This window comes from Aulonocara sp. 'chitande type north' Nkhata Bay, linkage group LG1 (assembly GCF_057382095.1).
Source record: "Aulonocara sp. 'chitande type north' Nkhata Bay isolate Kocher_YH1m ecotype deep benthic linkage group LG1, A_spYH_male_GT1.1, whole genome shotgun sequence".
Classification (NCBI taxonomy): domain Eukaryota; kingdom Metazoa; phylum Chordata; class Actinopteri; order Cichliformes; family Cichlidae; genus Aulonocara; species Aulonocara sp. 'chitande type north' Nkhata Bay.
In genome coordinates, this window is record NC_141344.1 from 3656534 (window position 1) to 3673095 (window position 16562).

Here is a 16562-nt window from a genome sequence, read left to right on the forward strand (position 1 = left end):
CTCGATGCTTCACGAGGCTTCTTGTCTGAGAAAACCGATCCAGGTTCAGGCGAGGGCGCGAGCTGTTCCTCATCCTGCAGCTAAACACATCAGGTCTTAACATTGGTTTGTACCATCAAGTGTCTAGAGGAAGAACAGGAGGAGGTCCAGGAATGCTGTTGGTCTGCAGCTTTGAAGGTCTGAAGGTTTGCTCTGCTACAGGAAGACACTTCAAAGCACCTTTCACTGTAAGCCTTTCTCTTAATGCACAATTTATATGAGAAATGATTTACAATACTGCATAGTTTCACCTAGTAGGACTCTCACTGGGCTGTTGGTTACAGGGAGCACTGTCATGCTGGGGGAGGAGGTGGAGGAGCTGCAGTTTGGATGGGCCGTTCAGTCGTTACACTTTTAGAGCCTGCAGATAACACGTTATCTCAAACTTATCACTTTTGATTTAAATACTCTGCTAATCCACCGAAAGATTCAAACCCCACAAAAATCATTTTATCACAAATCTATTTATAACTTTCCTTCTAGTTCACCCAGCTCAAATGTCTTCAAAAGATTTTTCCCCTAAAATTCTGAACGAGGACTGCAGAAAAGCAGCCAAGAGGAATTACTGGCTGGAATCATTTGCATTATCTGTACCCAGTCATGTCTAACAATAGAGGAATGACTACTCCTGTTCTAACCTCTAGAGACGTGATCCAGTCTACAGATCAGTTAGCGTAGCTGCTAGTGGTCTCCTGTAAACTGTGGGGTCAGAGTCGGCTGTAGTGATTCAAGTAATAAGAAATAGATGTGTAAAGACGGAGCTTCAGACATCCGTCTGTACTAAGAGGCCTGGAATTACTGGGAAACTAGAAGGTACAAGATGAGTTCACCTCTCCTTCACAGTACAGTCAGCTGGCTGTGAGTTTGAACTCTGGGTGGTGTGAATAAGCTGAAGCGCCTCCTCCTGCAGCTGCTGTTCAGTTCAGGCTGCAGAGGCACATCCGTCCTGATTATCATGAGCAGCCAACTGTGGTGAAGACACGGCGTTCCTGCTGCTGCAGCACAGCAGCCTTCATCTGCTGGATTACACAACCTCCACCAGGACACACCTGACATTTACAGGTACAGCACACTGCACGCAGGGCAGGATGAGCACCCCGCAAGGCCACCAGTCTGTAATGATCTATGCAGCATATGCTAATCTCAACCAGAATAACAAAAAGATTAAATGTCGATTTTTGCCAAACGAGGTTTCTCTCTCTGCAGTGATGGTGGAGAAACGTGAGGTTAGCATACTGAGTCAGAAGAGTCACAACAACAATAAACAGGAAGTCAGTAATGTTAGTGTGTCAGCAGGTGGAGCTGCAGTAGTAGCACTTTAGTAGCACTCTAATTTGAATCGTTGACCGATGCCCTCAGACTAACAACTAATTTGAACTCAAACACTTAAAAAACAAAACATTAAAAAATCAAAGGAACATTTTTGTGGGTAAATTGTCATCATGTTTTTCAATACAACCTGCTGAGACAACATGAATTTATTTCTATTTTATAGTACAGTCCTGTGAAAAGGCACGTTTTAACAGGACTCTATGCAGTCATGTGTAAAACTAAGCAAACATACTGCTTCCATTGGAATTAAGATGCTGCTAATCAAATGCACTTAGCTGATCATCTATAAATTAGAGCAACTCTATAAAAGCAGAGGTTTTGACATTTTGCCGTTGTGCATTAACACAATCACAAAGGAGTGGACGTCTCAGCAAATTCACACCAAGGTCAGACAACTTAAGACTTCTTTGTTATCAGTGTGATTTTTTTTTTTCCCTTTTGAAAAACCCGTGAAGGTGTGCCAGGACTGTGGGAGAACAGACGGAGAGCAGGTACCAGGACCTGAGAGCAAAGAACCATCTTGCTCTGAGGTCGCAGTTCTAATCACTGTACTCATCTGAAATCAAACCGAGTCTGTAAGTATACCTCAAAACTAACAGGACGCATACACATGGATTATCACCAGTAAGGTGCTTTTGTTGTCCATGTGGTGTCTATGCTGGAGGTGAAGCAGGTAAAGTCTGCAGACTACACGCTGCCAGACTTTAAATAACCACAGAGGAGAGTGTGTGATATTAGATTGTTGTGTAACTGAAGCTGAGGAGCATCGACGTGTTGGCAGGATGAAACAGCAGCTGATGATCAGCAGATAGCAACAACATCGACCTGTTTTCACTGACAGAAACATGAGACCAGTGTTGATCTGAGGTCAGTAGAATTTTAGCAGGAGCTGCGCTTCACATCCAACTCACAATTCATCCACAGAACAATTCATCCAGCAGTGCTTCTAGTTTTTAGCAATCACGTGTGTGCAATCAGCAGTGAACACATGGAGTTGAATTCATCCTCAGAAAGTGACAAAAATAATTTGCAATAAAATAAAATACTCCACGGATCAACAACATAATAATATAAAGAAGAAGAAAAATGATGACTAACAGATACCTTCCACACCGTGCTGGCTGTGTTGTGCCGTTTATTGTTTGCAGGTAGTTGTTCTGCTGTGTTACACTGACACCTGGTGGCGAGTGGTGGATTTACTGACAAACGTTTCTGTACTGAAACAGTAAAACGATTAAATAAGCACTGACCGAACTATTAGTGACCGGTGTGGTCGCAAAACCATGTTCGTTCGTTTGTTTTGTCAGATTTTATCCACCGTGCTGATGGACCCGGGAACTAATACGTTTCACAGTTGTATATACAACCTTTACGTCCAAAATCCGGGGGATGTGACGTCAGAGGCGATGCTAGATTTGAGGTTTTAACATGAAATCTATAGACGATTCGTATGTAAATAAACGGATCGTTGTACAGCGAAAAAAATCCTCCCAACAGCTTACATAAATCATATCGGGGAGGTCATGTCTGTTCGACTTTTAAATAATGAAATTTCCGACGATGTAAGCACGTGGTTCCATGGTGTAATGGTTAGCACTCTGGACTCTGAATCCAGCGATCCGAGTTCAAATCTCGGTGGAACCTGCCCTCATTTTTCTCCTGATACACAGGAATAAATCCATCAAGTATAAAAAATAAAATTGACTGAATAAAGTCACAGCAGTTAGTAGAAGCGCAGCCCTGTGCGCAAGTGTCATAGGACCAGGTGACATTCATACCTCATATCTTTACTTTTTGATATGAAATACAAGAAATACATGCAGTGGTTTATTGAAAAGAGCAAATATAAATGTAAATGCAGCAGTCCGGTTTCTATGACCATCTTTATTCTTCAACACAACCTTAACTCTGTTAAGCATTTAAAAAAAATCTTATTCAGGAATAGATTTACAGGCTTGTTGAATCCCGCACTGCTTTGATAATGTTGAGCTTCAGGTTCTGGGGAGGCTAATCCATGACTGATAATGTTCCATTGTCTGTTTTTATATCCAAGAATGCTTTTACTGCACTGGCACTGTGTTTGGAGTCCTTGTCCCAAACACTGAAAAATGGTTAAAAAAAAAGAAGTTGTTTTCTGTCAGGTTTTTCCAGATGATGTTGCATGGTGGATCATCTGAGAAGCTCCTTCAGTCCTAAAAGCAATTGGTGGAGAGTCCCAGATTTTAAGCCCTATGGGAGTGTCTCCAAGAGGATCATGGACCCCCACTGTTCCTCTGCCTAATCACCCAAGCCAAGGTGTGAAAATGGGTGTCGGTCACAATCAGACAAGGTTTCGGGTGAACCCATTGTGAAACCTAGTCCCACCCTGCCGTGTGATTTACTGAGGTCAAAAGGCCCAGGATGTGAGTGGGTGATAAGGCGTCTGTGAAGTGAGAACCATTTCAGGTGACTACATCATGGAGCTCATTGAGAAAAGGCCAAGGGTTTGCAGCGCTGTCAACAAAGCTAAGGGTGGTTCAGGAATCTAAAAGACTTATTTAGAGTTATTTATCAGTTTTTTTCTTTGCTACATAATTCTTGCTTCATATATTTGATATCATCAGTATGTATCTACAATGTAGAAAGCAATAAAAATAAACACAAAAATAAACAAAATGAGAAGGTGTGTCCAAACTGTTGACGGGTCTGGCTCCTTGGAAGCAAAAGATAAAGAAGTGAAGTGTGGCTCAAGAGTTTTACACAGTAAAAGTCAAAGTCAAAGTCAACTTTATTTGTTGATTCTGCCACATGTACAGGACATACAGAGAATAGAAATTGCGTTACTCTCAATCCCTAGATAAATAGCAAATGAACATTTAAATATATTTAAATATAAAAGTGATTAAAAATGCAAGTAAAATAATTAAAAAGTAAAAATTTAAATAAATACAATTTTACATATAACAAGAAAGCTATACAATATACAATATAATGGGTAAGTGACATTGAGTGTAAACCAGGCAGAGTAGTGCAAATAGGCAAATAGTGCAAATGGAGATTTAGTAGTGTACGGTAAGAGAAAGTGTAACAACAAAGTCTTGTGAGGTAATGGCAGTCCAATGCTCCACAAAGTGACTGGTAACTGGTGCAGGCCAGTGAGTGAGTCAGAGAGTGTGTGTGTTTGTGTGTGTGTGACAGAGTTCAGTGAGACCGTGGAGGAGAGAGGGGGCAGAATCGGGAGGGAGTTAAGCTTCCTGACAGCCTGATGGATGAAGCTGTCCTTCAGCCTGCTGGTCCTGGCCTGGAGACTCCGCAGTCTCCTCCCCGACGGCAGCAGCTTGAAGAAGCTTTGCATTGGGTGCGTGGGATCAGCCGCTATGCAAAGGGCTTTTTTAGTGAGACGGGTGCTGTAAATGTCCTGGAGGGAGGGGAGAGAGACACCAATGATCCTCTCTGCAGCTCTCACTATGCGTTGGAGGGTTCTATGACAGGACGCATTGCAGGCTCCAAACCACACAGTGATGCAGCTCGACAGGATGCTCTCGATGGTGCCTCTGTAGAAAGTGTACATGATGGGGGCTGGTGCTCCTGCTCTTCTTAGTTTGCGGAGAAAGAAGAGACGCTGCTGTGATTTCTTGGCCAGTGCTGTGGTGTTGTACGTCCAGGAGAGATCCTCTGTGATGTGCACACCCAAGAACTTGGTGCTGCTCACTCTCTCCACAGACGCTCCGTCAATGGTCAGAGGAGCATGTTGGGTGTGCATTCTCCTGAAGTCCACAACAATCTCCTTCGTCTTCTCCACATTCAGAGAGAGATTGTTGTCAGCACACCACGTGGCCAGGCGTCTCACCTCACTTCTGTAGTCGGTCTCATCCCTGTTGCTAATGAGACCCACCACCGTTGTGTCGTCCGCAAACTTGATGAAGAGGTTGGAGCTGTATGATGGAGTGCAGTCATGGGTCAGCAGAGTGAAGAGGAGGGGGCTCAGCACACATCCCACACAATGTAAGAGAATGTGCACAGAAACAAAGCAGGGATGTTTGATGTTCCACATGTCTCTCATGGTTAACGGCTCATTATTTTAAACATTGTAAATGAGAAGCAGTGATGTCTCAAGCTGCTGTCCCTTATTTGCCCCTTAAACTGAACATGACCCCTCACTTTGTATAGTGGTGAGGATTCGGGCCACCAGTCAGATGTTTGGAGGTCCAGATTGAGCCAGACTGTGGGTGATCCTCTCTGTTTATCAGATCATAGATTTAAAGTCTTAGTTCCTCATTAAAACGCCTAATGTCCTCATTAAATCGCCTTCATTAGTGGAAACAAAGCAGGAATGACACAGAGGGTTGCAGTCCTGGCAGAATGGATGGACAAGGTCAACCTGACCTGAACACGACCTTGATGTTACCTCATCGGTGATTTATGCAGGAGTTCATGCTCTGGATTTATCAGCAGGAAATCAGTTCTAACTGGACAAACCGTCCGCTCTCAGCAGTCTGTCAGCAGTCTAAGAGCTGAAGCGAAATCACCTTATCAGCCTAGAGGAGAGAAAGGCCTATTTAATAGAGCTGCAGGTCAGACTGAGGAGGTCATAATGAGCTTACAAAAGAGCCGTTTGGCAAAAATAAATAAAAAGAGTGCACAGTGCAGAGCATATGGTTTCCCTGGTATGCAAAAGGAGACGGTTTAATGTGTGCAGTGTAAAAGCTAAAAAAAATGTAACGTAAGGGATGAATATCAGAAGTACAAAGTGAAATGTGGCTACAGCTTCGAGGGACAAAGCTTTGAGACTCACAAACCTGAGCCCGACTCCTTCTTCTTCTGTCGTTTACAAGAAACCAAAAATCTAGACATTGCTCATTCTCACTTCATGTGTTTGAACATGTGTGCTGCTCTTACAGTCTGGGCTCTGCTGGCTTCGGTGCTTCCAGCAGATCATAAATCTGCAGCAGTGATTCTTTGCAAAAAACCTGGATTTGGATCATCACCGATGTGTTGGACTGGGCTGAGGTGTTAACACGGCGCAGAAAAGTTAGACTGTAATGTTATGTGCACATTGAGAATTTTAGCATCTCCTAGTGGTTAGCTTGGAGACTGCGGTCAAGTGAATTTTTATGTGGTTTGGCTTGTATTCCTATTGGATGTTTAGAGTCACATGAGTGGGGTGATACAGGAAGAGTTTCCTATTGGATGTTTACAGTCACATGAGTGGGGTAATGCAGGAAGCCATTCTAGTATTAGGATTAGCACAATGAGGCGTACCAGAAGTCTCCCTGTTTAATCCTTAAGCATCCACCTGTGTTATGCCATGGAGAAGCTTTGTTTGTAAGTTTGAATTGTGTTTCATCTTTATAAGTAGTGAGTGTTGTATATTTTATTGATTTTATGCATATTTGGAGAGATGTATATATAAATGCCTAGATCTGTTCGCTATGTGAAGCAAATACATAATTCTTTATTGAGCATATTTCTTTTTGTATTTTTTGTAGTTTCACAAGTTCTGGGAAATCACTGTAAGTTGTACGTTGATGAAGACAAACAAGTAAACAGCCCTCAACTTTACTTTCACGCCTGACTCATCATTCAACGCTTTCAGTGCTTACGGCATATGTTTAGCTATCTGTCACTTCGTGTACCAGAACCACGCACGCAGGGGACAGAATAGTGAAAAAACAGCATCACACCAGGGATAATACAGCAAGTCTGGATAGCAGAGACCGCTAACGCTCATTAGTCTTCCTGCCTTGTTTAGTTGTACCTTGCATGCCGAATAGTCATCATGGACAATAAGCCAGATACAGAAGATCAACAGAAGACTAGCTCTCCAAGAACATCTGTGAAGTCATATGTGACCAGATCTGTTGCTAGTTCTTCTAACAGCTCCTGCAAGTCTTCTGCCAGCCTAGCAGCTGCTAAAGCACGTGCAAGAGCTGAAGCAGTGCGTGCTCGCTCCACCTTTGTCAAAAAAGAAACTGAACTCATGGTGGAAAAAGCCCAGTTGAGAGTAGAAGAGGCACGCATGGAGGCTGCTCTGGCCACACTGAAGCAAGAGAAAGAAGTTGCAGCGGCTTTAGCTGAGGCGGAGGTTTTGGAATCAGCCGTAGCAGAACTCGGCTCTAAACAAGATCTCAGGGCAGCGGACATCATAGGAATTCCCCCTGACTCCACAGAAAAAAGAACAAATGATTATGTTGAGTGTCACTCAAGAATGCACTCTAGTCAGCTGTCGTTGCCCGGCCTTGAGTCCCATATCACCTCCAGTCGGCCACGCGATTTCTCTCATGCGCCACCACTCCAGGACAACGAACTGAATCCCATTCGTACAGCCATTGATGGACTGAGCTCCACTCCAGCTCGTGTCAAGAGCCATACTACCTTTGAAGAAAATGGTATGAAGCATCCATCTGCTCAGAATTACCCTGGGATTTATCCATGTAGTGTCACCCCCCTGCAGGAACCTCAACCACACACACATCCTCTTAGAATGCAAGCAGCGCAGCCCTCTGCTCTGAACCATACCGGCATTAATGACTTTGCTGTATACATGGCTCGCCGGGAACTTGTGACATCCGGGATGACAAAGTTTGATGATCGTCCAGAGAATTATTGGGGCTGGAAGTCTACCTTCATGAACATCATTGAAGGGCTAAAACTCACCTGCAATGAAGAGCTCGACCTTCTCACTAGATGGTTAGGTCCTCAATCATCTGAGCAAGTCAGGAGAATCAGAGCTGTTCATGTCAATGACCCCGCTGCAGGGCTCAGGATGGCGTGGATGCGACTTGAAGAGAACTACGGGTCTCCTGAAATAATTGAGAAAGCTCTGCTGGACAAACTGGAGAGATTTCCTAAGATCAGCAACAGGGACCCTCTCAACCTGAGAGAGCTTGGTGACTTGTTAAGGGAGTTGGGGTCAGCAAAGTTAGAAGGTTGTTTGCCTGGGCTCGCCTATCTGGATACCTCTCGCGGCATTAAACCAATAGTGGAGAAACTGCCGTATGGCCTTCAAGAAAAATGGATGACACAAGGCAGTGCGTACAAGCTGCAAAACCAAGGCCAGTTTCCACCATTCTCATTCTTCACTGACTTTGTCTGCAAAGAAGCCCGCACTCGTAATGATCCAAGTTTTGCATTTAGCTCATTTGGGATGACGACAGTGAAACCAGAAAACTCACCTAAAAGGTACACGCATTCCAGGAACCACGTCTCATCCAGCAAAACAGAGATTACATCAACATCTGCCATCAAGCCCACAGAGTCAGCTAGCAGTAAGTTGGATGTGGACAGACAGTGTCCGATTCACAAAAAACCCCACCCTCTCAAGCGGTGTAGGGGCTTCCGAGCTAAGACACTGGATGAACGCAAAACGTTCCTGCGAGATAGTGGAGTTTGTTTCAGATGCTGCTCCTCAACTGAACACGTTGCTAAAGACTGCAAAACAATTATTCACTGTAAAGAGTGTAACAGTGACAAGCACGTCACAGCACTTCATCCAGGACCAGCTCCATGGGCTGTCAAAGACCCTGAGGATGAGCATGGCGGGGAGGAAGATGAAGCGGCTTCTCCTGACATAATCTCCAAATGCACAGAAGTGTGTGGAATTGCCAATAACTCCCGCTCTTGCTCTAAAATCTGTCTCATAAAAGTGCATCCTAGAGGACAACCAGAAAGATCTATAAAAGTCTATGCCGTACTTGATGACCAGAGCAATAGGTCTCTTGCTCGGTCCAAATTCTTCGACCTGTTTGGCCTCAAGGGTAGCGATTCTCCCTACACGCTGCGCACATGTGCGGGAGTCACTGAGTTATCTGGCCGAAGAGGAGTTGGATTTGTTGCTCAGCCATTGGATGGACGTCTCAGCATTCCTCTTCCCACACTTATTGAGTGTAGCCATATCCCAGATGATAGATCGGAGATACCTACTCCTGATGTAGTCAAACACCACCCACACCTAAAGTCTATCACTCATCTCATCCCTGAACTTGATCCAAATGCGCAAATTCTCCTTCTGCTGGGTCGGGATGTGTTACAAGTCCATAAAGTGAGAGACCAACGCAACGGGCCCAATAATGCACCCTATGCCCAAAGACTGGACCTTGGCTGGGTCGTAGTTGGAGACGTCTGTTTGGGTGCAGCTCACAAGCCGAAAGCAGTTAATGTCTACCGGACTAACGTTCTGGAGAATGGGCGTCACTCTCATTTCAGTCCATGTCCCAACCACCTAGTTGTGAAAGAGAAGCTTACAACAAGGACAGGCATAAGACCTCTCAACTCTCAAACCCTGTCACACTTTCATCCTCTGGACAGCCTGTTTCAGAACTCTGATGATCATTTACTTGGCAACAAAATCTTCGAAAGAACAGAGAATGACAATGAAGTTGCCCCATCTATTGAGGACAAACGGTTCATTCAGTTGATGAATAATGAGATGTTCATAGATGATGCTAACAGTTGGGTAGCTCCCCTTCCCTTTCGCATGCCAAGACCACGGCTGCCTAACAACAGAGGACAAGCTCTGACTCGTTTCACCAGTCTCTGCAAAACTCTAGAAAGGAAACCTGAGATGAGGAGACATTTTCTGGCTTTCATGCAGAATATCTTTGATCGAGATCATGCTGAACCAGCTCCAGCACTCAACGATGGAGATGAATGCTGGTACCTTCCCAGTTTTGGCGTCTATCATCCACGCAAGCCTGGCCAGATCCGAGTTGTGTTTGATTCAAGCGCTCCTTATCTTGGCATCTCCTTGAACGATGTGCTGTTGACAGAGCCAGACTTAAATAACACTCTGCTGGGAGTCCTAATGCGGTTTAGGCATGAACAGGTAGCCATCACAGCAGATATTGAGCAGATGTTTCACAGCTTTGTTGTCAGGGAAGACCACAGGAACTTCCTCAGATTTCTGTGGTTTAAAGACAATGACATCACGAAGGAAGTTGTGGAATATCGTATGAGAGTCCATGTGTTTGGCAACCGCCCCTCTCCAGCTGTGGCTACTTATGGGCTTCGGAGAGCAGCTTTACATGGAGAGGGCGAGTTTGGGGAGGAGGCAAAGGAGTTCATACACAGGAACTTCTACGTTGATGATGCACTCAAGTCACTGCCATCTGCAACAGCAGCTATCAGTCTTCTCAAGGCAGCCCAAGGCATGCTTGCCATCTCCAACTTGAGACTTCATAAAATAGCATCCAATTGCCTAACTGTCATGCAGGCTTTCCCATCAACAGATCATGCAAAAGACTTGAAAAATCTCGACCTGGACAAAGATTCACCTCCTTTGCAGCGAAGTCTTGGATTAAGCTGGGACCTTGTGAATGACACTTTTACATTCCGTGTTGCCAAGAGCGAGAAGCCATTCACCCGAAGAGGAGTTCTTGCAACTATCAATAGTTTGTTTGATCCACTTGGTCTCGTAGCTCCCGTTACTATTCATGGAAAGCTCTTGTTGCGGCAGCTCACTCGTGACAGTAGTGACTGGGATGCTCCCCTCCCGTCTGAAAAGGCAACAGAGTGGATTACCTGGAGGGATTCACTGCAGGATTTGGAACAGTTTGCAATCTCCCGAGCCTACATTGCTACGTCCCTGTCCACTGCACAACGTACAGAGATCCATATCTTCTCGGATGCTTCCACCAAAGCCATTGCGGCTGTGGCATATCTCAAAGTGGAAGATGTGGAAGGTAAATGTCATGTAGGTTTCATAATGGGGAAAGCCAAGTTAGCCCCCGTGCCATTCCACACTATTCCCAGGCTGGAATTAGGTGCTGCTGTTCTGGCAGTGGAAATTGCTGAGCTGCTTGTGAAAGAGCTGGACGTTAGTCTTGATAGTCTGAAGTTCTATACTGACAGCAAGGTGGTGCTGGGGTATATTTACAATGAAAGCAGGAGATTTTATGTGTATGTCAGCAACAGAGTGGAACGGATAAGGAAGTTCTCATGCCCTGAACAATGGCAATATGTCCACACTGATGAAAACCCTGCAGATGTTGCCACCAGGTCAGTGCATCCAGCTCGTCTCTTAAGCACCAACTGGCTTACAGGTCCACGTTTTCTGAGACGTTCTGGGGACATAGACTCAGGTAAAGAAACATCCTATGACCTCATTGATCCAGACTCTGATACAGAGGTCAGAAGCCACATTACTACTGTTGCAAACCCCCATAGGAGTATGGGGTCGCATCGATTTGAAAGATTCTCCATGTGGCAACCCCTTGTCAGAGCTGTGGCCTCCCTAATCCACATCGTCCAATCCTTCAGGTCTGAGAAGGATAGCAATGGGCAAGACTGCAAAGGTTGGCATCACTGTTTGAAGCCACACAAAATGGATACACTGTCGCAAGCAAGGCATACCATTATTGGATGTGTACAAAAGGAGACATACCAAGTGGAAGTGTCTTGTTTGGAGAAAGGCGAAGTAATTCCCAAAAGCAGTCCTCTGAGGAAGCTCAGCCCAATTCTTGATGATAGCAAACTTTTAAGAGTTGGTGGGCGGCTCCAGCATGCTTCAATCGAGACACATGAAAAGCATCCTCTCATCATTCCTGGCCGCAGCCACATAGCTACTCTACTTGTAAACTACTACCATGAGCGGGTTCACCATCAAGGCAGAGTTTTTACTGAGGGAGCTATCCGCACGGCTGGCATCTGGATTGTAGGGGCAAAGAAATGTATCTCCAGAAACCTGCACAAGTGTGTTACATGCAACAGACTTCGTGGTAGACCCGCAGAGCAAAAGATGGCAAATCTTCCACCTGATCGTCTTAGCACTGAACCTCCATTTACAAATGTGGGCCTGGATGTATTCGGTCCCTGGAATGTCTCCACCCGTCGCACCCGAGGTGGTGCCGCAAACTCTAAAAGGTGGGCAGTACTCTTCATGTGTTTAAGTGTTCGTGCTGTACATATCGAGCTCATAGAGTCAATGGACACATCGAGCTTCATTAATGCTCTACGGCGGTTCTTTGCTATGCGTGGTCCTGTGAAGATGATCCGCTCTGACTGTGGCACAAACTTTAAGGGGGCTTGCAGAGAACTTCAAATTCTCCTACGGGATGAAACCGATATCTCAAGGTACCTCAGTGAGGAAGGATGCACATGGCTGTTCAACCCACCTCATTCTTCCCATATGGGAGGAGTATGGGAAAGAATGATTGGGGTTTCGAGACGGATTCTTGACTCTATGCTTTCTCAGATCAGTCCCTCGCATCTCACTCATGAAGTGCTTTCGACCCTTATGGCTGAAGTAGGAGCGATAATAAATGCAAGGCCTCTTGCTCCCATCTCAAGTGATCCAGATTCACCGTTTCTTCTGACTCCAGCAATGATCTTGACACAGAAGGTCTGCACCCCTCTTGCTCCTCCAGGATCATTTGAAGCTACAGATATGTATCGTCAGCAGTGGAAACGTGTTCAGCACTTGGCTAATACATTTTGGGAGAGATGGAGGCGAGAATATCTCTCTACTCTTCAAAATCGAAGCAAGTGGCAAAATAGTCAGCCCAATGTCAAGGAAGGGGACTTGGTGTTGCTCAAAGACCCTCAGGTAAAAAGAAATCAGTGGCCAATGGCTCTTGTCACCAAGGCTTACCCAGACAGCGATGGAAAGGTCAGGAAACTAGACCTGAGGGTCACGAAAGGAGGTACCATTAAGACCTTCTTTAGACCAGTAACCGAAGTAGTGGTACTTTTGTCTATCTGATTATCTACCATGGACAGTCAATGTGCTGTTTTCTTTAGCTGATTGAACTGCTAAGAAATTGATAGTGGTATTGTGTTCAATACCAGGCGGGGAGTGTAATGTTATGTGCACATTGAGAATTTTAGCATCTCCTAGTGGTTAGCTTGGAGACTGCGGTCAAGTGAATTTTTATGTGGTTTGGCTTGTATTCCTATTGGATGTTTAGAGTCACATGAGTGGGGTGATACAGGAAGAGTTTCCTATTGGATGTTTACAGTCACATGAGTGGGGTAATGCAGGAAGCCATTCTAGTATTAGGATTAGCACAATGAGGCGTACCAGAAGTCTCCCTGTTTAATCCTTAAGCATCCACCTGTGTTATGCCATGGAGAAGCTTTGTTTGTAAGTTTGAATTGTGTTTCATCTTTATAAGTAGTGAGTGTTGTATATTTTATTGATTTTATGCATATTTGGAGAGATGTATATATAAATGCCTAGATCTGTTCGCTATGTGAAGCAAATACATAATTCTTTATTGAGCATATTTCTTTTTGTATTTTTTGTAGTTTCACAAGTTCTGGGAAATCACTGTAAGTTGTACGTTGATGAAGACAAACAAGTAAACAGCCCTCAACTTTACTTTCACGCCTGACTCATCATTCAACGCTTTCAGTGCTTACGGCATATGTTTAGCTATCTGTCACTTCGTGTACCAGAACCACGCACGCAGGGGACAGAATATAGACAAATATTACTGTCAGCGCCGTCAAACACGTACCAGGGTTCGTTTGATGTCACGGTAGATCTTTCACCATGGATGAAAAAAAATTAGGAGGTTGTGTAAAATGTTAATAATGACAGAATTCAGCTGTTTACAAATCCTTTACATCTAATTTTTATGTGCGAAAGGACCTTTACCCTGCTGACTCTGGAAAAGTACTGTTTTAATTCTTTTAGACCTGAGTGCAGCACTGTTGATCACACAATCCTATGAAACCGTTTGAAGACGTGCGTCGGCATCCAAGGTTCTGCTCTAAAATGGTTTGCCTCTTACTTAGAGAGCAGAACTCCTTGATGCAGGGCAACAAAACTCTTCCCCTGCTACACTTACTTGTGGAATACCTCAGGGCTCTATTCTGGGCCCCGTCTTATTCTCCTTATACATGCTCCCATTAGGCTCTATTTTTCAGAAACACCAAATTTCCTATCACTCTTATGCAGATGATACACAGTTCTACCTCTGTCTAAAACCATGTGCTGATAGCACATTGCAGAAAGGTTCAGATTTTCTTAACAATATTAATTGCTGGATGTCTTTGAACTTTCTCAAACTAAACCATGACAAACTTGACATTATCATTTTTAGCGACTAAGACTGTTAGTCTCATAAGAAATGTCTTGGGCCCATTATCAGCTATTGTACATCCCCATGTACATCTGAGGACTTTTGGTGTTGTTGAGTTTCCTGCACTCCTTCTTTTTAGGAATGTATCAGACTGTTGATTTGAACACTCCTACATTTTTTTGCTATCTCTCTGATAGCTTTATTTAGGTTTGTCAGCCTAATGATGGCCTCCTACACGTGCATCACTGATATGAAGTTCAACTTGAAATAAACTCTAGATATTTATCTCCTTAATTTGTCATGAAATAATGAGTGAACAGACCTCACCTGGCCATGAACCTGCCTGTCAGCCAGTTGTCCAATTAATTTTGAGGCTTTAAAATGAGAGACAACAGTTCATGCAATACTTTTGTCAAACTCTTGAGTTGAAGCTATAAGTCTGCACTTCAGTCAGGTCTACTGTGGTAGTGTACAGAGTGAAAACCACAACAAGTCACTCTAAGTTGCACTTTTTATATACAGCGGTCCCTCGTTTATCGCGAGTGTTACGTTCTAAAAATAACCCGCGATAGGTGAAGTAGGGAACTTTATTTTTTTTACAATTATTATAGATGTTTTAAGGCTGTAAAACCCCTCTCTACACACTTTATACACTTTTCTTAGACAGGCATCGACATTTCCACACTTTTCTTTCTTGTTTAAACTCTCAAAGATCAAACCTTCGTAGAAAAACCCTGTTTTCAGGTCCAGAACATGGGAATAGATCAGCTGCAAGAGAATTCAACATTAATGAATCAATGGGGCAACCGTGGCTCAGGGGGTTGGGAAGCGTATCTGTACCCGGAAGGTCGCCGGTTCGATCCCCGAGCTCTCTGTCCTGGTCGTTGTGTCCTTGGGCAAGACACTTCACCCTACCGCCTACTGGTGTTGGCCGATGGTGCGATATGGCAGCCTCGCTTCCTTTTTTTTTTTTTTTTTTTCTAAATGACATCAGAAACAGCAGTATGCGACATTACGTGATGGCAGAGCTTCAGTTCATCCTTTGTCATTTTTTTTTTTTTTTTTTTTTTTTTAATAAATAGGACAGGGGGAATGAATGAGAGAAAGAGGGGGAGAGAAAGAAAGAAAACCAAAGGGGAGAAGAGACGGTGAGAAGGGGGGGGGGGAAGAGAGAGAGAAAAAAAAAACTCCTGGGTCACCTGTATGGAGAAAAAAACAAACAAACAAAAAAAACAAACAGAGGAGACAGCAAACAACAAAGAGCAACATAATAATAGAGAAAACAAAGCACCATCACAATAAACTAGCTAGTCATAGATATCAATATTTACTAAATAATAAACGATATTGTGCAGCACGCAAGATAGACAGCGCACAGTGTGCTTTGAGGTAGCAGCCAAGAAAGCTTTAGTCCGCGTCTGTGAATACCCATGTGTGCATACCTGTGTGGATCAGCATGCTTGCATTCCAAAGGTTTCTCCATGTAATGATCTGCTAGGGAGTGTGGGGGGGCCACAGCCCCGTCCTCCAGGGTGTGAAGTGGGTATGGAGGAGATCAAAACTCCAGACATCCAGAGGCCCCCAGAACACAAGAGACCATGGAAGACCAACAGAGGGGCAGCCGCGCCACTGTTCCAGTAAGAGCTGAGGAGAGTCTCAGATGAGGGCTCGCCCAGCAGCCGCGGAGCAGAAGTCAGGGGGAGTTGCAGTGACGCGCCCGTGAGCTCCGCCGGCCCCCAGCTGTGCCTGAGTGACCGAGCCCCAGGCCGAGAGGCCGGGGGCACCCCACCTCCAAAGGGGCCCGAGCGAGCCCCAGGCCCCAGGCCCCAGGCCCCGACAAGCGGCCGCCAAGGAGTGAGCCGGTGTGTACCCGGACGCCCACCCCCAGACACAAAGAACCACCAACACACCGATATGGCAGCCTCGCTTCTGTCAGTCTGCCCCAGGGCAGCTGTGGCTACAACTGTAGCTGCCTCCACCAGTGTGTGAATGTGAGAGTGAATGAATAGTGGCATTGTAAAGCGCTTTGGGTGCCTTGAAACGCGCTATATAAATCCAATCCATTATTATTAATGGTATGGAAGTAGAGGAAGTTAAGTTTGAATTATCTGACAGTTTTGTTTCGCTTAATGTGCCTTATAATCCTTTGACGTCGACACCGTTATGTTTGTTGTCTTCTGCTGGCAAAGA

General features: G+C 44.7%; 1 non-coding gene across 1 annotated transcript; it reads left to right on the plus strand.

Annotated features, from left to right (window-relative positions):
* Window positions 1–2943: 2943 nt before the first annotated feature.
* trnaq-cug (transfer RNA glutamine (anticodon CUG)) lies at window positions 2944–3015 on the plus strand. The gene has a single exon. It is a non-coding gene; the product is annotated as a tRNA-Gln (tRNA).
* The last annotated feature ends 13547 nt before the right edge of the window (window positions 3016–16562 follow it).